The sequence below is a fragment of the Micropterus salmoides genome, unplaced genomic scaffold, assembly GCF_014851395.1.
Source record: "Micropterus salmoides isolate LMB-PRFRI ecotype aquatic unplaced genomic scaffold, ASM1485139v1 Ms_hic_scaffold_1, whole genome shotgun sequence".
In the NCBI taxonomy this organism is placed as follows: domain Eukaryota; kingdom Metazoa; phylum Chordata; class Actinopteri; order Centrarchiformes; family Centrarchidae; genus Micropterus; species Micropterus salmoides.
Window position 1 is genome coordinate 8837166 of NW_024040040.1, and position 25752 is coordinate 8862917.

The 25752-nt window shown below is 41.0% G+C and overlaps 1 protein-coding gene across 1 annotated transcript in view; it reads left to right on the plus strand.

Moving 5' to 3' along the window:
* LOC119901207 (beta-1,3-galactosyltransferase 1-like) overlaps positions 1 to 25752 on the plus strand; it is a 106541-nt gene that overhangs the window by 45144 nt on the left and 35645 nt on the right. The window contains exon 2 of the mRNA XM_038716769.1: positions 4962 to 5017. The gene's annotated coding sequence lies outside the window, so the exon portion shown is untranslated. The remainder of the gene's footprint in view (positions 1 to 4961; positions 5018 to 25752) is intronic.

The window sequence follows — 25752 nt, forward strand, 5'->3', positions numbered from 1 at the left end:
CAGGTGAAAAACATCAGTTAGACAGTGGGAGAGATAAAGGTATACTGGCGGAACGATCTGAGAAGTATCTGTCCAAGCTAAAACAGGGTGTTAATATGCTCGTTAAGTCAGGGTGGAGTCCGGCTCATTGGTATTAAGGTGGTCGGTTGTGCTAAAAGACCTTTCCTGGTGAGTCCTTCTGGTTGCAATAATTCAAATACAGGATGACATAAAAACCAAATTCTGATTTTGTACCTGCAAGGAAGAAAGCAGGCATTTTTATAAAGTTGGCAGTAGTTAATATAAACAAAGAGTATTGCTTTGGCTTGACAAAAACCCATGTGATCTGGATATGTTTGAATGTCAATGCGACCTGAATCCAATGAGCAGGGGAGTGACAGTGACCTTGAATTTCATATCCCATGGTACAGTGAAAGCATTGTGGGTTGATCTTAAGCTCAGGGTGTCTGCAGAGGGTGAATCACCTGCAAAATAATTGAAATAAGCCAAAAATAAATCGAACATAATTTCCATATCTGTTGTATGCCGTCGCAGACTTTGTCAAAAACGCTAACAGCAGCTGACAGGAAGTCTTAGGGACGCCTTCAAGCTGAAAGTTAATTATCTCATTCGCCTCGGCGAGTATCTCAGGATCTGACGGTATCCGTTTCCACCTTTCAGACCACACAAAGGCACGCTTTGAATAGTGACAAGGTTAGAGGCACTGATCATAAATCAGGATGGTTGGGGTATCAATAGGACATTGAGACAAATGCCATTGGTGACAGATGTGTTGATTAGCCATTAGACTCTTACTAGAGAGAAACAGAAAACCCCAATAAAATCATTATAGCATTTTTTTTTATGTGGAAGTCATTCCTCCTAAGCCATATTATCTCATTTTGTTACTTAATTTTCTTTTGAAGGGCAACAGTTTATAGCTCTGAATCATGTCTGTAATCACCATGTCTCCATTAAGATGGACTGAAATTGATTGGCAACTCGTTCTGAAAGGTCAGAGGAATCCTGCAGTTCTAGTGGATATGTGGATTCAGAATGACTATCAACAACCGGGAGTTATTGATAGCCCAATGTAATTTATGTTTTAAGTTAACAAAAATGTATATTACATATTTTTCAATCCTTTGGAGGCAAGATATTGAGACACCAGTCGAAACAGGCTTACACGATCAAAGTTCACTATTTGTCTTTGAAGGTAATCAAAACTAGCGGCCTCGAGCAATATTAAAGGTACAGGAATTGTGATTTTGTAGCTAAATACCGTAGGTGTTAATTATGTTTGTGGTTTTGCTATCAACTCTAGAAGGTTGACCAATTGATTTTAGATGTTCCTATGCTGTTTCTTTGGATGCTGATGTGTGATTGTCACTTATATTTTCTTGATTTCTTTCCCTACAAATTCCACAACAAGAGAAAAATTATGTAAGGGAAATTTCAGCAAAAATGATTACAGAACTAAGCTGGAATTGCAAAAAACATTGTCATGTAGGAGACAGCGCAGCACCTCTGTCCTTGAGTTTTGTGAAGCCTAACAAGCAACACATTCTCACTCCCAATTCGACACAAATGGACGCTTGGTCAAGACCCCTTGGTGTCGCTTTTTAATGCCCTGGGTACCCCTTTATCGTTGTTTTTAAACATTTTGGGCCGATTAGACTTTCAACATCAAAGCACTTCTTAACTTTGGGAAACGTCGCAAGTTTGAAATGGCACATTGTTAACATTGTGAAACGCTGCATTATGGTATATTCTGGCCCACCGTCCACCCCAACCACCTCCTTACTTTGATTTTCTTTTAAATTATCCTATTTTTTTATCCTATTTATTTTTTAAATTTATCCTACACCTACCTTTAGTATTTAAACGTGATGCTACAGGGTTTTCCCCAATGTGTTAAACTATGGCTCAAAGGGGCTCCCCAGTGCATCACAAACTGACGTCAATAGGTCTTGACCAAGCGTCAAATATGTGACTGTGGAAATGGGAACGAGTTGTAGCAACAGTTTTGCTAGAGTTTTTAGTCATGCCAGCCGTGTGGCTCTAGGGACAGAGAAATCAATTTGTCCAATACTCTGGTTTATGACCAAATACCTCCAGTACAACTGACATTCCCAGCAACTTTTACAGCAGTATGTTTTGTCCTAATTAGCAAATGTTAAAACAATGATGGTGAACATGCCTGCCAACATTTCAGCATTTACACTGAAAGCATGTTAGCGTGCTGGTGTTAGCATTTAGCTCCAAGTACCACGGTGTCTCAGAGAGCATCTTATACCCTTCTATCTATAATAGGTGAATGACTCCTTTCACATTGCCATAAGGGAAGTTTGCCTTTTCTGTTTCTTCTCGTATGCTCTCACGGCACAAGGACTATATTCGGGGGTAAACAAGCTCATCAGTCATCACAATCTTGGAAATGATTACCACAACAGAGAAATGGAGCCTAGTTTTGTTCCCAAAGGGGAGAGAGATACAAACTCTAATGAGTGTTGGCAGCAAAAACTAAAGGTGCATTTGCTTTCCCTTCATTATTCCTCGTTGTTGAATAATTAAGACCTATTGTTATTTCTCGGCCACCCACTGTAATGATAGCAATAATTCATATTATGCTGATTAGCAAGGTGACAGGGGGGCGTAATACATTCCAAATGGCCCGATTTTTTTTCCAGCTTCAGAAACATTATGATAATCGTGAACAGGGGCATGTTTCCACAATGAGGTAAATGTATGAGAAAAAGTGTCTGATCTATACTAAGTAAGCATTGTGCCAAGGCCACCAAAGCATGTTTGTAATGCACTAATAAGTATTTCTCTGCATCTGTATAGTGAGCCAATTTGCAAGGTGATTGCTCATTAGCTGCCTCTTCAGAGTGTGTACGCTATTAAATGTGTGTGTTTGTGTGTTCAGTTGTGTTTTCTCGTCTGTGTGCACATCGTACTGCCTCTCAGAGATCCATTTTGTCGCGTGAGCGGCTTGTTAATGGAGGGCTGTGATTACTCCAGAGCTGAGCTGACAGCTCGGTATATCTAAGCTCCGATCAGGTAACTGACTTCATGCCACGGCCGAGACATGCCACTCAAGTCCGGGGGCAGGAAGTTCTTCCCAATTACCCAGCACGCACTGCTCACTGCCTGTTAGCAGGAGTGGTGAAGGGGCTCCATCCTGACCTGATGTAGTGTTTCCTCTCTCTTTCTTAACCTTGATGGAAGGGAGATAGTCACATCATGATGGTCTACCTATATTTGCCTTTTTCTTTCCATCCATGTTTTTAGGCTCACAACCAGCATGGCTCTAGGGAAGGCATGTCTGTTCAACGCTTCGCTCCACTGAAATATTTAAACAACTATTATGTCGATTATTGAATTTGACGATCAAAAGAACATTGATAAGCAACAATTGTGATAGCTGATTTATCTTTTCTCAAGCAGAAAGGCCAAGCATTCCCTAGTCCCAATGTGAGGATTCGCTGCTTTTCTCAGTTTCATATAATTGTAAACTGCTTTGGTTTCGGGGCTGTTAGTCAGAGGAAGCAAGGCATTTGTAGATTTCACCTTGAGTTCTGGGAAAGAGGCATTTTTCACTATTGACTGGGGGAAAAAAATGTGCTGAAAAAAAAAAAAGATTTAATGTACAAACATAATTATTAGATGGATTGCCATGAAATTGTGCTCAGACATTCATAGTCGCCAGGGGGTGAATCCTACTGACTCTGGCGGATGACTTTTCCTCTAGCACCACAAGCAAGAAAAATGTTTTGCGTATCTAGTGGAATATCTCAACTTCTTCAGGATGGACTGGGACAAATGTTGTACAGACATTAATGTTCCCCAGAGGGTAAATCCTAAAGACAGATCCCCGAATGTCTATCTAGCACCATCATCAAATGTCACTTTGTCCATTACTTTGGTTTACTAAATACCTTTAAATATAATCCACTTATACACTCTGGTTAGTGCTACTTTGCATGTTAATTAAACTAAACCGAAATATGGAATTTAATGATAAATAATGCATGCTAAAAAAATCTAAAAATTTCTCAGGTAATAACTGCTTCACCACAACTGCTACTGATCAAAAACAAATTTTGGACCTCAGCTAGTATCTTTGTAACTGTTTAGATTTCTTTACAATGAGCATTATAGCCTCACAGAGCTTACCGCTCATTACTACCAATGCTCTCATAAAACATAAAAGTCACGGTGTTGATTGTGCCAAGCCTGGTAATTGAAATATTTTCTTGTGGAGTTCAGTGCCATCCTCAAGGTAAATGAAAACCTGGAAATGTTGTGAAATGTTTTGTGTGTAGGTATAGTATCTGCCACGGAAGCTTATTATTCAAGTGAAAAACTCAATTTGATATGAGAGAATTTAATTTGACCTTTTCTGGGCGTAAGTGGGGCTTGAATGATAAGTTCTCATAAAAGAGCATACATCAATGGATCCCTCCACCTTCTCCGCCTGTTTGTTGCCATAGTTAGGAGATAGCGGCGGTGGCTGCGGCATACTGATGAGCCATCAGATGATTACACTTAAAACCTCCCTCATGGTCTGTGTCAAGTTACATTTAGGTTGAGTTGGGCCTCTCTGCAGTTTGCATGAAGGAAAGCATACGTGTATCTGCTACTTGAAAACGTAGGATGCGGATTCATTATTTAATTTTCTGACAGAATGGGTTCAACTTTTAACTGAACTAAATTAGAATTTCTTTAGTCATGTTAAAGACATGCTGTTTTGTTTTATTTCTTTTTAAAAAAAATGTTCCTTTGAAAATTAAAATGTTTTTTTTTAGTTTAGCAAAAATGACAAATGCCGGTCTTGAAAGTTTAAAGCCACACATGCTACCTGCATCTTCACAGTATCATCTAATCTCCTATTTTCCTTTTCCAATATCCTTTCTTTCTTGAACTCTCATATCAGTTTTCCTGACCTGGCCCTGTCTGTTTTTCCTTTTTTTTTACAGAGGTGGTATGAAGAGACGGAGCCCATATTGCTTTGGATGAGAGCCAGCTGCGTCAGGTACGGCATGCTACACTGACCTCAGCTTCCTGTCAGTTTGTCAAGTCATTGCTCAGTCAGGGATGTAGCATATTTCTGGTTTTAAAAGCCTTTCATAATAGTAGACACAGTGGTCCTGTATTTTACAGAGTTTTCTTTTGAGAACTGAAACAGAAGCCTTGAATAAAAGTTATCGTTGCCTCTGAGGTTCTTTGCTTCAATCTTGCTGTTTAGTTAAGCAGGCACTTTAACACCCTTACATGCATGTAAGTCTCCTGGGTTCCCTTTGTCATCAAAGGGATTTACTAAATTAATTACTGAAGAGAAAATAAGATGCATGGTGCATCCCAGTGGTTCATGTCAGTTCTTTCCTCAAGTCTTTTCTGTCGCCCACATACATTTTTTCATATGAGTTCAACTAGATATGATGGAGGAGGCGGTTGTTGTCGATTTTCTGTTTCATGTCTTGAAAAAAAAGGAATCTAATTTCTAATAGAGGTTTTCACAACCTCTCTTCTGACCTCTATTCTGACCTCTGTATACAGTACGCTGATGTCTGCAATGATACTGAAGCACATAAAACATTTTGTGTTTTTTGTGATAGCTTTGTATATCTTTGCATCAATCTTTTTACATGTTTATATCACACACTGTATCAATCTGACTTCTTTGTACATCCCATAATGCGACTCAATAGCATATTTAGTCCCCTACCTGCTAAATGCCCATTTCTTTCAAGGGGTTTGAAAGCCCAAGCTGAGATAACCCTGATAACATCACTATGACATCATCTGCTTTATCTTCTCTGACTTTCCAAAGCTCCATTAGAGCCACAGAAGATGTTAGGAGCAATCATGTAGAGTACACTTCATGTGTATATCTGGCTTTGGCCTTAAAGGCGTACTCTGTGATCTTTCCTATTCTGGAAGAGGCTACTGGGCATTGAAAAAAAATCTGAAATGTGCATCTTTAAATGAGACATTAAGAATAGTCCTCATTCTGTCTGCTCTTTCTTCCCTCTGCATCTTTCCTTCTCAGCGCCTTGCCCAGTGTGTGTGTGATAGCCTGCAGAGACACAAACAGTTAGCATACATATGTCGGATGCTCCATGCAAGTTAAAGTTCAAATCTCCTTCATGTGCGTGCTTCTTTAGCGCCACAGGCAGGGACTCTGAAAAGGTCATCTCTCACACTGAGTAAATGAAGGAAATCGCCGGTTTTCTCTTCCTCTCACCATACTGTTTTTAGCCATTGCTGAGCATTAGTGACTGCTGCTTTCTCCCACTCACCTAATCACCACTCAGCATGCCAAATTAATACATGAATCATATTACTAATCTGCATATAATTTGCATTTTCTAGCCTTGAAGAGTATTTTAACATGATGTCATTTTTAATTGCAGCGGCTCTGCAGCCAGACACATTGTGTTACCAGCTGTATTATGACATTAAAAGCACTAATCACACTGAAATTCCAATTTCTAAACCCATCAACGAAGATAACTTCAAGGTGATATTACTGTATATTCAGATAGCAGTAACCTAATTGAAATGCAAGAGATTTTCACTGAGGATTGAAACCCATCTGGTTCCAGTGGATGATATTTTTGTTGTGACTCGTTTATGTGGCTACAAGTAAAGAAATCAAACTTGGGCTTCAAAGCCACGTCTAATCACATACTACAAAGGGGTGGTTGAAATCTCTGCAACCCCATAAGTTGCACTGTTTAACATAAATGTATAATTGAATGCATGGGCGATTCATGCCTACCGTCATAGTGAAATATTTAATGAAAAGCACTGAATGTGTTGATGGGCCCTGGGGAGGAACAGTCAGTATCTAAGAGGCAATTCAGCCGTCTTTGAACTGCTTTCCCTACCTCCCAAATCAGAACTCTGGGAGTTACTGCGAATGCAGTATGAATATGTGAAGCAGTTAGAAGGATGTCCATTTTGCAGCCCTTTGTGCAGCCTTAAAGAACTCACTTTCTTGACATTTTCAGTCAACCCTTGAGATATTTTTTCTGACAAGTCGGAGGATCTAATTTCTTTTTCTCTTGTTTGGTTACTGAAATAGAAAGACACTATGATGAATTATAGTTGATACACTGTAGTAGTTTTAGAATGAGCTCTATGATACAGATCTAGTTAACATAATTTAACTTCCTTTATAAGGCTTGTTCTCACTGGTTAAAAAACATGAGCGTCTTTGTCTAATTGTTAATTTGTGCCCTAACAAGGGCTCCATGAGTAAAGTGTTGATTTTAGAGTGTGGACTAATCTTAGCATCAGATTTATAAACTTGTTCATAACTGTACCAAACTCAAAATATTGCTTTTGATTTCATCATAATGCTGGATATCAAACTACTATAAATTTCAGTAATATATGTATTCATTGCTCACCCGGTCCAAGTATTAGTCTACCACCACAGTGACGGGCTAATTGAACTGTGCACGCTAGAGATCCGGTCTCGGGCGCTATTTGCATAACTTCATCGTAATTTATCAAAGACAGCTCAGCAGGCACTTTATCATGTCTCAAGACCAGTTTCTAAATTTTTTTCCTATGAATACATTACGCCACCAGCTCGTACATTTTCCCCTTCTGTCCTCGCACTGAGCAGTGACCCCTGAATGGAATGTTACGCAGGTTTCCCCCACGCTGTGTGTTCAGTGTACACCAACCAGCCAACCACAGTGTGATAGCATCCTGGGTCGGGCCAATGAGTTATTTGACCACACGGTGAGATCTCAGGGAGCACAATGCTTAATACAGCCGTGAAGATGCCTCAGAGATTAACGTCTCTGCCTTGGCATGGTGGTCGATTTCCCTGATCAATTACGGTTGAATCATTGTGGGTCATTAGTAACATAAACCTTGAATGCCAGCCTCAGGGGGGAAATCCATTTTGGTGCAGTGGGAGGTGAGGAGCTTGATGAGTAGGAAAGGATGTATGTGTGCATCCCTTAGACTGGATGAACTTTTGATTGTTAATGAAAATAGTCCTTTATTCCCAAAGATAGAAGAGTTTATCGTATTTTACCAATGAAACATTCCTTATTTCTTATCCTTATTCCAAACTATCTCAACGATGGCAGTGTCTGCGGTTACATCGCAGGAGCTGGTCTTGAACTGCTGGCAGTTTACAGACTGAAAGACAAGCAGCACACACACACAGACACACAGATGGACTGCACAATTTCAAAGCAATGATAAAACTATTAAGCCTTTATTGCATGGTTGACTCTCTCTCTGACTGGCATTGCTTGGCGTTATTCCATTTCGAAGGGTCTATTTGTGATTATGGCATAGGAACAACAATGAAGCCTCTTAAAGTGTCTTTAGATCAATGGAGCGAGTCTTTTATAAGCTTTCCAAACATCACTGCAGGAAAGGGCAATCTGAGAAGATTATACTCCTCAGATTAAATGAAACTGTGTCGAGGTTTCAATTGGCGAGCAGCAAGGACCTCCCTTTTCGAACAATAACATCTCACCACTTTGAAAACAGAAGTCAGAGGACTGTGGATGCACATCACAGGTTTTCGTTAGACATGTGCGAGTTGATTTATGATGTGCGCCTGGGTTTGAATAAGTGCTCTGTAGGATGAAAAGGTGATTAATTTAAGCCCAGGTTATTTGTCTTGGCTGACAAGACAATCACACCATCCTCCCCACAGGACCTCACCTGCTACGCTCTCTCTACTGATGTACTAAACTTCAAACAATATCTGAGATCGACCAGGCTGAAGATTGCGCTGGGGTCAGGTAGTTAATGCAAATTAGGGTTTAATTTGACTTGTTGATGGGTGGAGGCTACTGTGTAAGGACAGCTCTAATAGCGTGCCAGTCACCCCGTGTAACCTCACAGTACGTTCACTGCATTAATACATTCCCATCAGTAGCCCAGTGTCATTAAGGACATAAGGCAAACAGGTCAGAATCCATCTAGACATTAAAGTCTGATTATATGCTGTTATACTTGCATATGTCCCTCAACTCTCCAGGGACATATGCAAAGATCCTGTTCGTGAACTTCAGCTCGGCGTTCAACACCATCATTACGGACATCCTCAGCACCAAACTCACCCAGCTCACTGTGCCAGCCTCCACCTGTCAGTGGATCACAGACTTCCTGACTGACAGGAGTCAGCAGATGAGGCTGGGGAACATCACATCCAGCACCCGGACTATCAGCACTGGCGCCCCCCAGGGGTGTGTGCTCTCCCCACTGCTCTTCTCCCTCTACACCAACAACTGCACCTCAGGAGACCCATCTTTCAAACTCCTGAAGTCATCGGCCTCATCCTGGACAGTGATGAGTCGGCCTACAGACGGGAGGTTGATCAGCTGGCTCTCTGGTGCGGTCAGAACAACCTGGAGCTTAACACGCTCAAAACTGTGGAGATGACCGTGGACTTCAGGAGGAGCCCCCCCACTCTGCCCTCCATCACCATACTCAACAGCCCTGGGTCTGCTGTGGAATCCTTCAGGTTTCTGGGTTCCACTATATACCAGGACCTGAAGTGGGAGCCCAACACTGACATGATCATCAAGAAGGCCCAGCAGAGGATGTACTTCCTGTGTCAGCTCAGGAAGCTCAACCTGCCTAAGGAGCTGCTGATCCAGTTCTACACGGCCATCATCCAGTCTGTTCTCTGCACCTCCATCACTGTCTGGTTTGGATCTGCCACCAAAAAGGATAGGAGCAGACTTCAACGGACAGTCAGGACTGCAGAAAAAATCACTGGTGCCAACCTGCCCTCCATTCAGGACTCCAGAGTCAGGAAATGGGCAGGAAACATCACTGCAGATCCATCTCACCCCGGACACAACCTGTTCCAGTTCCTCCCCTCTGGTAGACACTACAGAGCACTGTACGCCAAAACCAACAGACACAGAAGCAGTTTCTTCCCACAAGCCATCACTCTGATGAACAGCTGATTTCTGACTCACGGTGTCAGGAACAATTCCTGTGCAATAACCCAGTAACTCTGTCTCTAATCAGCACCTGTTTACTGGTTACCACTTATTTATTTATTCACCATTCTCAATTTCAGTGCTGTTCATTGTCATATTGTATATACTGTATACCAATACACCTACCTCAGGTCATAAGGTCATAGGTCTTATTTATTTTTTCCAGCATCCTTTGCACTATGCTCCATCACACTGTGTACATGTGTACATGTATGTGTATCTGTATATCATATCCACCTTCAACATGTACATAATGAGAATAATAGTTTACTCTTGCATCCTTTGCACTCTGATCACTCCACTATTTGTCAATATGTCTATATTGTTTTGTTCATAGTGTGTATGTTTATGTATGTATTTTATTATGTGTGTTATGGTATTTTTGTACAAGTAAGCACATCGTGAGCAATCTTTTTGTCTTTTGGATAATATTACATTAAATGTTAAGTCTTAATATCTTAATTTATATGAACTGCTTTTACAAGTCTTTGATCACTTTGAACAGGAAAATAAGTTTCGTCTTAGTTTTAATTCATTCAAATAACATTTAGTTTTGGCAGCCATCAGCTGTCATTGTTGTCAAGCCCAGCCTGCTAAACTCTTATTCTCAATCATACTACTCAGATGAGAGGAGGGGCCAATTTATTGTTTTGTTTGTATTCCACATGAAGCTAGTTAGGCTAGCTTCCACTTTCCACTTTCTTTCATGGGTCCATGGGAGTCATGGAGTGACACAGGGAGCGCTCATATCACAGATGGGACTGAGTTATGGGTGATAGCGTCCCATCCAAGCTGGTTAACTGGCTGTTGGAATTGAAATTAATTTCAAACTTCCCACGCATTGTCAGTTGGGACCAAAAAGTCACACCCTTCGGAGAACACTAAGGTGTTACTGTGGAGAAATAAAACTTAAATTTCTTCTTTTTTGAAATTACAATTTGATCAAAAAAAAATAAGTTGAAAAAACCCTACAAGGTTTACTTAAGGTGGATGTAGTTTGGTGTCATTTATTCTGAATTCTTGTTTCTAGATATGTGGTAAAGCTGCATATTTGTCCAGCTTGTTGTGTTCTGTGGAGGTGGAGGCAAAGCTTATATTTTTTAGTTAATGTGAAACACATTGTTGACACAAGAAAGGCAGAAGATGACACTATCTGTGGCTGCGATGCACAGGCATTCTTCTGTCTTACTTTCTAAGACATGATTTCCAAAGATTCTCTGTGGATTATCAAAATAACATCACTGAAATATTCACTCATGTAAACAGAAGGGTTATATAATCGGCAATATTTGTGGACATTATCTCTGTTTTATCCAGGCAGCTTTTTCCTCCATGTTAAATTCCACTCTTCTCACTGTGAGCAGGTTAAACAAGCCTTCCTTACAAATATCAATGAGAAAAATCAATAAGTCTGCATTCAACTGTGTGGAGGTGGTAATTACCTAACTCACAGGTTGTATTGCTGTAACCTTTAACCTTTTACCTTTTACCTTTAAAACTGTGAAGTGAGCTGGATGAGCCTTGATTCCCCTAGAGTTCAAACCATGGTCACTTCCTGTTTGCAAGGTTAAAATCTGTGAAAGAAGCTGCATATAGTGTTTACAGCGGCCTGTGAACCTGGCACATTGCAGCCTTGTATAGAGCAGTGCAGTGTTTTGTTTTTTGTCGAGTGGTAATGCATATCCACTTGAGCGGAGAGCTCTGCCAGTCCTTGCCAGTCAGAGCATCTCTTGATAAATGAAGGTTTCATTTAAAGTGAAGGTCGCGCACTGCTTTTGTTTTGAAATCACTGGAGTGAATCCCCCCTCTCTGTGTTGTATTTCACTTTGCTGCTAATTTAAAGTTTTTGGCTGACACATCCTTGTGAGGAGTCCATAAGCAGTCAGTCACCAGAATGAGCTGTGTGCAGTTTTAACTGCTTCTGCTTTGTTGAAACATCAAAGTTCTGCTCAAACACAGTTCAACCTACACCACACCAAATAGAATACAATAAAACGGAGGTTGTGTTTGTTTGTTTTCTCCCTCAACTTCTGGGCCTCAATGCATCAGTATGCTTCAATGAACTGCTTTTTGTCTGGTCGAACAGCGTGTGAAGCCCCTTCTACACACACCTCTCCAACAATTATCTGAAACCAACAATCCCACAAGCATGCCCACTTCACACAGCAGTTTGCCAGATGTGTGTAGGTGAGAAAGAATGCAGGATTTGAACTCTCTGAAGTTCTCTTTTTTAGTCTTTACACAAATAATTTAGTCACGTATTTCAATGATTATTGTGTCTTGCCCCTCTCGAAGACGGCAGGGTTTTCACCACGCCTTTGACAGGGTATCTGGACATCTCAAAAAGACTTGAAAAGTGGTGAATTAAGTTTTCTCAAAGGCCTTGGAAGATATTAAAATGTGTTACATCTAATTTACAATAGTCTTATTTTCTCTTGCCTGCCATAAGCAGTAATGTTAGCTATTAAATGTTGTTGCAGGCTGTCAAGAGACATTATACTCTTAAGGTGGGATTGTTCCAACAGTAGTTGATATAATAATAAATATGTATTTACCTCATACTTTAATATTTTTGCTTGGTATGACTATGAAATAGGTATCAAATTGCAATATATTTGGTGTTAAAAAGGTCTTAAAAAATCTTAAATTTAACTTGGTGTACCCTGCAGAAACACTCAAGTGTGACAGTTTAGATCAGCTATAAACATATTTTCCTTGTTTTCAAGCATTACCCAGTGATGTTGGTCCCATTCTACACTGATTGGTCCAACACTTTGGTCCAATACCTCAACAACGGCTTGCCAGATTACCATTAAATCAGTTATTGATTGTCTTGGTCATCATTATACAACATTGTTGTATTTGGGTTTGAAATGTGGTGTTCAACTGTGAACAAAAACATGGAGAAAATGGTCACGCTGATGGGGTTGTTCTATTGTCACTTTGTCGTTAATGAATAACCATCTGAATGGTTCATCGTGGAGTCTGGTGTTCGTCTTCCATTCTCTTTCTGATTGCAATTGACTGGACTATGAGGAAGACAACAGACGACAGCCCCAGGGGAATCCAGTGGACTTTGTTTTCCCAACTTGAAGATCTAGACTTTGCTGATGACTTTGCTGTTCTCTCCTCAAAGCATATCCATCTGCAGGAGAAAATTGACAGACTGAACAAATTTGCCAAACAGACAGGCTTGAACATCAGTGCCTCAAAAACCCAAGTGATTAATGCCCTCCAGATGCACCAATCACAGTGAATGGGGACAATCTTGATCTTTACCTACCTTGGAAGTCCAAGTCAGGGCAGCACAAAGGACATAAGAGCTAGGTTTAGGAAGACTCACAGTGCTTTTGCAAAATAAAACCTGTGCTGTTGTTTGGCTCAGAATGCTGGTGTGTGACAACTCGTGACATAAGGAAGATCGATGCCTTCCACAATGGATGCCACATCTTCTGGCCAGAGAAGATCTCGAACAAAACCGCACATACAAGATGCAACAGTTTGGTGCTGATGTTCAAAAGTTGCCGAATCAAATGGGTAGAATGCCCTAGGATCGAATCCCAAAGGCTGCACTAGGACTGGCTCCATCAGGGAAAAGGTAGCAATGATGGCCCAAAACAACTTGGCAGCGAACTGTGACAGCTGAGCATCTAACATGGGGAGAGGCCCAGCATGTAGCACAAGACAAGTTCAGATAGTGGCAGATTGTCGAAGCCTTGGGAACCTTGTTGAACATAAAGCCTCCCGGTGGTTTATGCACATGAGGAGGATGATTAATGATGTTTGAGGTTGACTATTGATGACAAGGCATCAAGGTGAAAGTGCTTGAAAATGAAAGTGTTGTTCCAAAGAGAGACGTGCAGGCGCAGCCAATGCATTTCTCATTCTATGCTCCTCTTGCGTGTTAAATCCCCTTTACCTACTTCTGGTTTGACCATTTACCCCATGCTTCTCTCTTACATTCCCTCCACTTTCCATTTCCTGGAGATGTTTTCACACAGCACAGCACACTATCTTGCACAGCGGTGTTTGATGTTAGAAATGAGTCAGGGTGTGTGGACTTTGAGGCTTTCTCCTTGCCCAAATCTTTTGGTCTTTTGTGTATTCAATGAGCGATTGCATACTCTTAACCATGCATGACTTTGATAAAGCTAAACTCTGTGTAGATGAATAGGCCCTCCCTACACACACTGACAGCACACTTCATAAGGGGGCTTTTATGCACTGCAATGCTTTTACTTCAATGTGGGGGCTTGGACTTTGGCACAATAGTGTTTTGATGCCGCATAAAATTAGAACTAGGTTCAAAAGGCAGAATTTTCCATGGCCATTTATCACATCTGCTTTCATCAAGTAGGCCATTTTTCATTTTCCTCCCATTTTTTTAAAGAGAGAGTGGAAGATGTTGAAAAAATGAAGAGAATGGCAAAGAAAGAAAAAGTGCAGGATAAATAGTAGATTGAGTGTGTGTGTTTGTGTCCTCATCCACACATCTGTGAGTTTCAGTTTCGCCGCTCTGTCTCTGTAAACATGTTGACATTCACTTTTACATTTCGGAACATTTCTGTTTTGCTGCTTCAACTGAAGTGGAAAAGACAGCCTAAACTTTCAAAGTTCTGCCCAAAACTATTTCTCTGGACGTAAGCATTCTGCCACACATGCTTACTCCCTACTCCTGTCTGTGGGAGTGCAGGCTTTGTAGCCATCTCTGGTGGCTCAAAGTGGGTTGCATAGCATACTAAGTACTTTGTGTCGGTGGTATGTTATGTAAAAGTTATTCTAGGGCTAATTTCAGTTACAAGGGGCAATGCTGTGACACAGCTGTGGGCTGTGGTAGGCATGTGCTTGCACGCTTGCTAGTTGAAGTGACACTTTTTTATTTATTTGCAATGCAAAGGAAAAACGAGCAGGTTGATCAAGCTGATTGATGATTACACTGATCATTCTTTATAAATTGGTTGTTTTGCTATAAAATGTAAGAAAACAAAGACAAATGCCCACCACAATATCCCAGAGCCCAATGTGCCATTTTCAAGTCCCTATTCTGTTTGTTCGACCAACAATATAAATAATATACAGCAGCAACATGTAAAGCATCAAAATCTCACATTTGAGCAGTTGAAACCAGGGCACACTTTCTATTTTTGCTTAAAACATGTTTTAAACAATTAGTCAAATAGGGCTGGAACGATATGCTTATCTCCCAATTTGATTGGACGCCGACCCAATATGTATTGCGATACTCTACGCTTTATGATTCAATATTGCAAATTGTTGTTGATTCATTTTCAGACGATCAACTAATCGTTTTAACTCTTGTTAAATGATTGCAAAATGTTTTTACTAATGACCTGGTTCAGTAAGAAACTAGTAGCAAGTCAAATCGAGCAGATTGTGGCTGAAAATCATAACACTTGACAACAATTAAGAGCTGACTCAGGCCCCATATATGGATGATTTTGTGAATGTGAACCTGGGCAAAATTTTTGCAAATAATAGTAAGCAGAACTTGGTCCAACTTTGCAAACCAAATGCCTCACAAGAACATTAAAAATACTGGATGATTCTGAAAAACCCATATTACATAAAATCACAATGTCTTTTTACTTCCAACATTTAAAAAAATACATTACCTGTGAATGGCAACTATAGTTGAGGTTACTGTAAATCTTGGTCATGGCAAATAACGCTATCAAAACAACTTTTATTGTCACATATACAATTATACACATTACAACGCATGCAAAATTACTTCCCTGCATTTAACCCATCTTAATTAGGAGCAGTGGGCAGCCACTGTGCAGCGCCCAGGAACCAACGCCAGACATGTTATTAATGGTGGGGAAACCACCTACCACACACTGCTTTCCACTGCATACTACGCACATTGTGTTCATGCACTACTGTACATATCTCACATTATGCACTACTGTTCGCTCAATATAATGTTCATGCTGTTACAGCACTTCCACACTGTTTACATACTGTTGCTATTGCCACTACTGTTAAGTACTTCTGATACTGCAATTATTTAAGTATAGATACATATAAGGTATAAGTTGCACTAGGCACATTATAATGCTCCAGTCACACTGTGCTCACTTCACCTTACAGTAATAGATGAGCTATTTTTTACACTGTTACACTGTTGTGATGCATGGTGTCTTGGCTTGTAAGTTGAATTTTAGTGACTTCACTTTTAGCACCTTGGCCCGTGAGAAATGGCATTTTGTTTATTTGTTTACTTGGTATGTGGATGAATGACAATAAACAAACATGAACTTGAACTTGAAATCCACACAAACACAGGGAGAAAGTATGCTTGGTTAGCGTTAGGGTTACTAACCAACGCTAATCAGATGCTGGTCTATGATGTAACGCAGCTGAAAACAAGAGCAACAGAATCAGCTTTATAAGCCAAATATGGTTGGACACACAATTTGCCTCTGGTTTCCATCGTCAGTAACATACAGTATATCTATAAAATACAGGTCAAGCTGTCGTTGTAAACTGTGTGTGCGAGGTTACAGCAGTGCAACGGTGCATGGGAGTGCAAAGGAATCAATATTGTATAGAAAATGTAATAACTTAATGTATGTGCATACAGTGGATTGTTAAAATGCTGGTAGATAAAAGCTTGTCTTATAATATAAATTGCAATATATATGATTTGTAAATGTAATGGGATGTATGAATAACAGATAATATACTGAGCTGAGATGTTGGGCCAGTGTCAGCACAGTGTATTCTGTCATTTATAAAGAGTCCATTAATCAGTTACGCTGGACGGCTGTTGGGTTGAGCCATTGTGGCTGTGTGGGATAGTACAGTATAACTAGCACTTGATAGATGGATAGGTGCCTAATTCACCCGAGAATAAAATTCACTTCCCCTGCACAACAGCTCAACCTGTTATTGCCTAAGAGCACAGAACATATCATTCATAAAAACAAGGTGTCCTCCTCCTCTGTAGGAATGTGTTTCAGAAAGGCAGGTATTTATTTTGTGTTTGTGGGCAGGCAGAAAAGAGAGGAGTTCAAGGACTCAACAAGGGCTCAGGTCCCCGGGAGCACCCCGCACCCACAGAGACGATGATGACTCTCCTCCTACCCCCACACACCCGCCTACCTATCTCCTTCACGTCCTCCATTTTGACACTGAGCAACGAGGCTCGCACTGACCTTGCAGCGACTTGCAAATGTGCACCTAGCCTCTCACAGCTAGAGGAGGAGAAAGGCCTGCAGCTGACAGACCAACACCGGGACATGCACGAACACACACAGACACAGCCTCGCATGCACATCTAGTCATGTGCTAACGCGCACACACACACACACAAAAAGAGTACATCTGCAGAGGGACGGCGTTTTTCGGTCCCCTATCTCCCAACGGGGGCTCCCTATCATCACAAGGTCCAGCAGTCAACATAACCCCTAGACAGCTCTGCCATTCAGCTCTCCCTCCCCTCTTCCTCTCCCTCCCCGCCCATCACACCTTCAGCATAATAAGTGTCTGCAGCAGTCACACCATGGCACTGTGTGACCCGCTCAGTCGTCAGCAGCGTAACCTCCACCCCTGCTCCCGGGTAAGACCAATTTATAATCTGCCTTCGACGCTGCCTTCCAGTCGTCTGTGATGCTCTGTTGTTTTTTTCTGACCCCTGGCCCTCCAATGAAGGGCATTATGAAAGAGATTACACAGCCAAACAGCTTGGCTCAGACCCCACTCTCATTACTCACAGCTTGTCGAGGAAGACAGGGGAGGAGGGGAGCAAGAGATGTGTTGGACTGTTTGATCGCTCTGTAAACTGAACGTCTATGTTCTTGCTGGGCGAAGAGGTTTGTCTTTCAAGGGACACCTGAAAATGTGCAGTGCTGTGGGGGCTCCCGTCGCGAAGGCGGCTGTAATTGAAGTGGAAATGACAAAAGGGACTCTGGAGCCCCAGCTGCCAGGAAGGACTGAGAGCCCAGAGAGGAGTTAGAGGAGCCTGTCTGCAGAGGAGGAGGAAGGTGACTCAGCGAGGGAGAGTCTTTCTCACCTTGCCATGCTCATTCACCTTAGCATTACACAGTGAAAGCATGAGGAGCACACTAAAGGCAGCAAGTATAGAGAGAGAGCAAAACCTCATTTAGTCATGATATGTCACACCTTTACAGATCAAGAAGGGACTGAAAGATGCAGATTAGCTTAATGACTACACAGTGTTCTTGAGTCAGAAAGTTATGTAAGTTTGGTCTTTTCAAACCTTTTTTGGGAACCGACTGGCTGAGTGAAAAGTACATGGTGCTCAAGGCTGGAAACAAGGCTGCCTCTGTGAAACTGTTGACATTTTAGAAATACAAGGTTTCCACCTGACAGGGTGCACAAAAGAGAGCGCCCTTGTACATGTTGGCAGATTTTATTTTAGGAGCCTTTTCAGTTTAGCAGCTTCCATGTGTGTACACACACACAGACAGGATGGAAAAATAATTATAACAGTCATCAGCAAAGTGTCAAATCGTCTCTGTTGGTAAATCTGATAGGTGTAAGCTGAGTCAACATATTTCCATAAAGGGTGGTGTGCTGCTAACTGACAGTTAGCTTTGTGCCTCTTCCAAAAGCAGCAGGTGATTTTCAATGTGGATATGATGCCGAAGAACTATTTACAAACTTCATCCTTTATATGGTTTTTCACTATTCTGGCATTCAGCTTTGATAAATCCACCAGGAGAAAGAGTGATGTTATACATCTAGAGCAATCAAGAGAGGCTGAATTGTTCAAAGTAGTGCATTTCAGCGCGTGTGTGTGTAGGTGTGTGGGGGTAGTTGTGATGTGTGCTGGCAGCATAACTGGCAGCAGGTGGGTGTGTGCAGTACAGTAACAATGCAGAATCAATTTAAGGAAATGGCCAGCACCAGTTTTCACCTTTTTTTAATTCTGCTTGCTGTAATGCAGGGTTGCTCTCCTACCCTGTGGCAGGCAGATGCTTCAGTGATCTAGACTCCTTTCCCGCAGTATGTTACAATGGGACTTTCCCCTGGCTTCAAGCTCAAGGACAGAGCTCGGTGTCTATGGTGAAAGCCTACAGGAGAGGGGTGTTGGCGTCCCTACCTCTTGCACATGTCAGGTTCAGCTCCGAGGTGTTATATAATACTCTGTATCTGTATCAAACATGCATCTGTCCTGTTTTAGATTATGCGACAGGAATATGGTTTCATAAAAGGGCAATTTGTTTTTGTGAGTTCATAAATATGCATTAGTTTTGGCATTTTTAATGGAGATGTGGGGTGGGCCTCCTGTGAGATCAGATGGAAGGCCAGTATGTTGAGCTTGTGTAGTAGGATGCTAGGTTAACCAACCAATAGGGTAGACTATTTTATTGAGATAGTAGTATAGTACTATTACTATAGTAGTAGAATATATTTTGGGGGATTCTTCTATTGCAAGTGACTGAATGGGTGTCTGTAATATCTGAATTCTTACAAGAAATAGATCTCCAAAAAGGAGGAGAAAACAGCAAGCAATCCTTCCGCACCTCTGTTTCAGGAAAAACCAAAGATGTATGTGGCAGTGTGCTTCTATAGTGGCCGTCTGTTATATATTTTATAATTGTGTCCTTATTTCAATGCATTTCTCAGTGCATTTGTTTGTTTCCAGTTTACATGTCAACCACCAAACTGCCTGTATAAAGTCTGAAATTCCAAACCATCCAAAAAGTGCTTTCACACCAGAAACGAACCGAACCATGGTTCAGTTTGATCCGGACCGAGACTACCTCTTTTCGTCCGACCAGGTTTTTTCTGTTTGTTCCGGACCGTGGTCCAGGGGATGGTTCACACCTGCAATTTTGGTTCGGACCAAACTGAAAAGTCCGAAAGTCCAGACCAAACGAGGTAGGCTCATGTGCTGAAGCATGAAAGTAGATTTTGTTTAGTTAGAGTTATGTTATTATCTATATTATGCTTATACTTGTGAGGCTGTGTGTGCATCTCCTGGGACATTATATGTCAGCTGTTCATGTTTATATGAGGTTGGTATATTGTGCTGTTAGATGCTGGTGGACATGCATATGGGAATGTTTGTTTGTAATGTGTGCTTTGTTGTTGATTAATGGGTCATGTAAATGACCAGATGCGTAAATAAAACGATACATTCATTCTGTTCTCCCTCCTTCTCGCAATATATATTTATTCACTCACTCTCCTCCATCCTCCCTTTAATTGGATGAAGCGAATGTAATGACACACTATTCCACAAGAGAAATAAAGGGGGTCTCCAAACAAGCAGCTGCTTCGTTCCAGGGCGATTTAATGCCACGCCGAAACTGATAACACTTATGGAATGTCTACAGCAGACAGGGAAGATGAATAGGTTTCCTGGTAAACTGTGGCTGTGCGTGTGTGATGCGTATCTGGACAGCGGCTGTCTGGAAGGGATGCTGCTACTTACTGACTGGACCTGTGTGGAGACGTGATACCAATCGGAAGAGTCTGGGAGGGAGGAGGATGAAGAAGCATGTTTACCTTCCCGCTGATCAAATGCTATAAATGTTTTCACGATGAGCCTCAAAAGTACAGTTAGTCCAAAATGAATTTTCTAAGAGTATAAATCAGCTTATTTCAGAGCTATAAACTCATTAAATCATTTCTAAGAAAAGCTATTAACTACTTAAGCATAATTACCACCCGCTCAATTATTATTTCTCCATAATGGAACGCTAAAAAATCCTCTAACACATCTCTGAACTCAGACAACCGCCTACAGCAGTGTAAACATGTTTAAATCTGTGTTATGAACAAATCTGCCGAAAGGCTTTTGGTAAAGATATTTGCACAAAAATAATTTGGAAAACATTCAACCTACCTACATATTAGAATCTTCTGATGTAAGTGGTTAAAAGGAGTCTCTAAATATAAGCGCATTTAAAATGTAATTAAAAATTTAATATGGAAATGCGAAAAGATATTCAGCAATAGTTCATATCACTCCACCTATAAGCCCCCTTCATCTAAGAAGGTTATTGTGCATGAAATGAGAGGAGGGAGTAAAACAAGCCTGGGTGAATAGAACAGAAGATTATCTGCCATACAGTGTAAAGACCTGCCTTCCTACGCCTGTGTAATTAACGCTGGCTGTGCAGGACACACTTTGTGGTCGTGTAACGTATAGTGCTTTACACGTAGGGTCATGAGAGAGACACCGATGAGGATGTGGAAAGTAATTAATTTTTCTCTGAGGCAGAAAGCTCGCTCTCACAGAACCACCCATCATTTTTGATGCATGCGTGATTGCATGCCTTTTCTTTCACCTCTGTGTTAGATAATTAACTCCCACATGCAGATTAGTTTATAAAGTGCATCCACATAGGTGTTTTCACTTATTTTGTCTGATTAGTCCTCTCTTCTGGGCTGTGTGGGCATGCACCAGTAGCATTAACGATGGCTCTGTTCTGTTCATGTGCCCCAGTACGCCATGGCAGTGAGCCAGCGTTCATGTCAGGACCCTGAAACTGAAGCAGCTAAATGGAATTCGGCTGTCATTCATTTTATTATTTACGGGAAATGCCTGTTGATTGACATCTCCCTCACCTGACAAAGCTGATTTCTATTTGTGTAAATGAACCTCCTCCAAAGCAGTGGTCTAATCGGCAGGAATAAGTGAAATCACCTGTAACATCATGTTCTCCGTTTGTCAGACTAATCTGAAATTTAATGAAAATTCTAAATATTTAATGGGCCCTGACAAAAGTGCAATAAAATCAAAATGTTTGACCTTTAAAGATCTTAAAGTCCCGCTGAAATCACCTGTACATGGTCAAAAATAATGTGTTTTTTCTATAGAAAACAAATGGAAGTATAAGAAATGCTCCTCTTCCTCTCAGCTGCTGGAGGGGCATGTTTGTGTCTGTGTTTGATTGACAGCTGAGACAAAGAGAGACAAAGTAAGCAAACTTGCGCTGCAGCTCATAAGCCTTGGACAGACAGCCTTTTGTTAGCAGTGGTTTTAAAGAGTAAGCTCCACACCAGCATCTAACTGGACCAAAGTGACATTTGCAAGTACGTTTACATGCTGTGTGCTTCAGCTGAGCAGCTCATTAGCTATCTATGCTGCAAACTGACATTACCAGTGCACTCTTCCCCCGTGAATGTTTGTTTGGTCGCTCATTTAACGAGCTAAGCTGCAGGACTAGACGTGCGTTCATGTTTGTAAGTTAGATAAAAAGGAGACTACCAGGGACGTTAATGTGCTTGTTGTTTAGAGATTGTGGCTCTTCTGTAGCAGGCTGCTGTCTGGCTGTTTTCACACCAAATCAGGCGTTGTGGCGATTAGCGGAGAGTTGTGCGGCGGTTTGGAAGTGTCCCTACATGGCTCATTTGTGTGACGTGTGTGTTGTTTGTAGCACAAGTAGAAATACTAGCCAGAAATCCCAACTTCAAGAGTTCCATTCAAATCAATAGGAGGACTGTTCCCATTGTTTTCACCTGATTTTGTTTTGATACAACCTTAGTCAGTAAGACCATCCACCTGTGAGAGAATGCTGCAGTTTCTATTTTATGCTAATATTGTCTCCATATTCCCGGAATCATAAAAAAACAAAAAATATGAAGTATCAAATTTCCGTTGTAGTTTCATTTTTTGGATAACAGGACATGCAATATACAGAGCATATTTTTGTATAGCTTTAAATATCCATGACTAAATGACCAATCACCAAAGCTAAAGTTTAGAAAAAATTTGTTAAACTGTCAAAAAATCTGCTCCATCGTGACTGTGCTGGTGTGCTTTGATTAAATTCGATTGACAGTGGCCTGGCAGCTTCAGCCAACGACCCTCTGTCAATCAGATTTTTATTCAATAACTGCTGAATCCTGATTGGTGGCTGAAAGTACGTGACAATCAGCATTTTCCAACTGAACCCCAAACACTTCAAACCAGCGAGAATAGCAAAGGCAAATACACAAATGTGAACACTATTCTAACGGTCAAGATTTTATGTAGAATTATCCACATGCAAAAACAGATTTACAGCTCCTTGTAGAGACAGTGGACAAATGCATTCTTCATTCCACATGACATAAGCAGATCCGTGTATGGGAGTTAAAGGGATTGATTAAGTGATTGTAATCCAGTACACTTTTTGTTAAATTCAGCAAATATTTCCTCACGGTTTGCTAGCTCTCCGTTTTGTGTTCACTCTGAAAAAAAGAATCTGTTTTTCTTACACAGCTCTGGCTCTGTAAATGGAAAACAAAGAAAGGGGTGTGGACCTTGCCACATAACATTGTTCCAGCCAATCAACAACTGTGATCGTGCACAGGAGCAATAGAGGGAGTGCTGGACTCCAGGTACTGTGAAGAAGGAGAGATGGCCGAGAAACAGCCAAGAAGAAAAGGTCTGAAGAGTATAAAGTTGTATGACCAGGCAAGGGCGAAGGCGTTTCAATGCTGGAGAAACTTTAAAGATTGGAGATTTGAGGGGCGGAGCTTCTGAGGGAGCACTAAAGGGAGGGGCGGAATTGTTTGGCAATTGAGTTGAAATATCAACATTCCTTCTGCAGAATCACATACTCTCCCTTTAAGTTATTGTCTTCAGTATTTCTGTGATTACAATTAAAGGAATTTATTCTTCCTACCCCAAGTTGTGGATAAAGACATTTGCTCAATATATGTAGTTAGCGTAAGAAGGATTAACGTGTCTTACATAGTGTATCACTTGGCACCATGGCAAAGATAATTAAGAGTCATTAAGGCGTTTTCCGCGGGAGCTTTGTTCATTTTCCGTTTCATTTCACCCAAAGCACAGGGTCGGCATTGTCATTCATGTGCAGTAGCAAGACACTGTAGGTCACGCTCACTAGGTTTAAATATTTAACTAATGTATAAGTAAGTAGGAATAATGTTGAATCCATCAGAGGTTTAAACTGTATTAAGGTCAAACATAACAAAATATTACTGGAGTTCAATAGTGGCCCACTAATTGGTGAGACGCTACACGTACAGTGATACATTGTTAGGAACAGTTGGATGCATAACAACCAGTGCAACTACTCCCACATGCACACCTACACACTAGATCTTGATTTGGCTATTTGTACTCCCAGGCTGTTTAAAGTCAGCTGTAAAAATATACTTGCATCCGTGGCAACGGGGAGAATCATTTTTTTTTTTGCATCCTACTTACATGTATGCACAAATACAGAAACTACACTCAATAAGCAGCTCTTCCCACGTGCCGAACGTACAGAAACGAGGAAAAGTGTGTGATAATGTCTTTTGTCTCAGAAGACGAGTTCAGGAGTGCAGCTGTCACTCTTAACCCGGCGCCGCATCTCAACGGGAAAGCTCCCTCTATTGTTTGGGTTTTGTTGTCTTTCTTTATGCGCGGGTAAACAGACAGCAGTGACATCCACACGGGGAATAAGGAGGATGCTGCGCTGCAACAGGAGATCATAAAACCCCATGATGGGTGTCACGGGGGACTTTTAGGTTTACAAAAGCAATTTTCATTGGCTGAGGTCACAGACTCATGTATTTATGTTCCCTCTGCTCCCAATCCCCTGTGACATCGGCAGGAACAAATCCTGTTCTTGATGTTTCTCCATAGCTTGTTCCACCAGAGTGATATTTCTGTCTCCTTACACCCACTTTTGTCTCTTTTTCTCAGTCATTTTCTGCCGATCTTTTGTCTCTATCATTGCCTTTGTGATTCATTTCATGTTTTCACATATAATTTCCAATGTGCTAATGACACATCTCCCCCGAGTCTGTGACTGTTGCCGTCCCCCTGGCAAAGTTGGAAGTACAGCTCCATTGTCATTTCGAAACAGGATAGCTACTTCCGTAGTATCGTAATTGTAGCCCATTGTACATGTCCTCAGAAGCCTGTGGAGAAGTGGAAACTAGTTGCAGAGGAACAACTACAATTTATAGTAATTGTGTTTTTGCTGCATGAAAGTGGAAAACTTTAATTGGTACATTTCATGTTTGTTTTAAAGCTTGACAGCAGACCGATATTGACATTTCTCGGTTAAGCAAAAACAGTCAAAACTTTCGAGGCAAAGAAACATCTAAATCACAAAAACACAAATACACATGATTGAACACTAGAAAGAAAATTGCAAAAAACAAATAATCAACATGTGCAAAATGTCACACATCCTCTTTCCTCTCTCCCCTTCTGTTCCTTTCTCTTTCTCTGACACACACTAAAACACTTTGATGGCAGTGTGTGTGTGTGTGTGTGTTGGAGGTTCTGTCACCTCAGTATGGTGTGCGGTACCTCTCAGCCTCTCACATATTCTCTTTGATGTCACCAATATGTCGACGTTAGTCCAAACTCCAACGCAGCCACATGTTCAAAGGGCAGTCAGTCATCCTGTGCACCGCCTCTGCAGCTAATGAGCCAAACACACTCTAAAAATCACTCCAGTCTATTGAGTAATGCGCATAGTTTAGGAAACAAATCTTACTTATGGTTAAGTGTGCAACTATTTTCTCATAATTAGTATTTCTAAAGAAATCATCTTGACAAGTAGGGCTGGGAAATAAAACAATAATGATAATTATCGCAATAAAATGTTTCTCAATAACAATCTAAAAAATGTCCAATAAATGTTTATTTATTTATTATACAAACAAATTAGCACTTAATTTTCCTATTAAGAAATTTATTTCACATCATTAAAGCCCCAGAAATCTTGTCTTGAATAAATATTGTTAAATCCAAAAACATCACGTTTTTCTAGTAAGAAAAGCACAGACAATAACACAAATACAGAATATGTTAAGTGAAAAA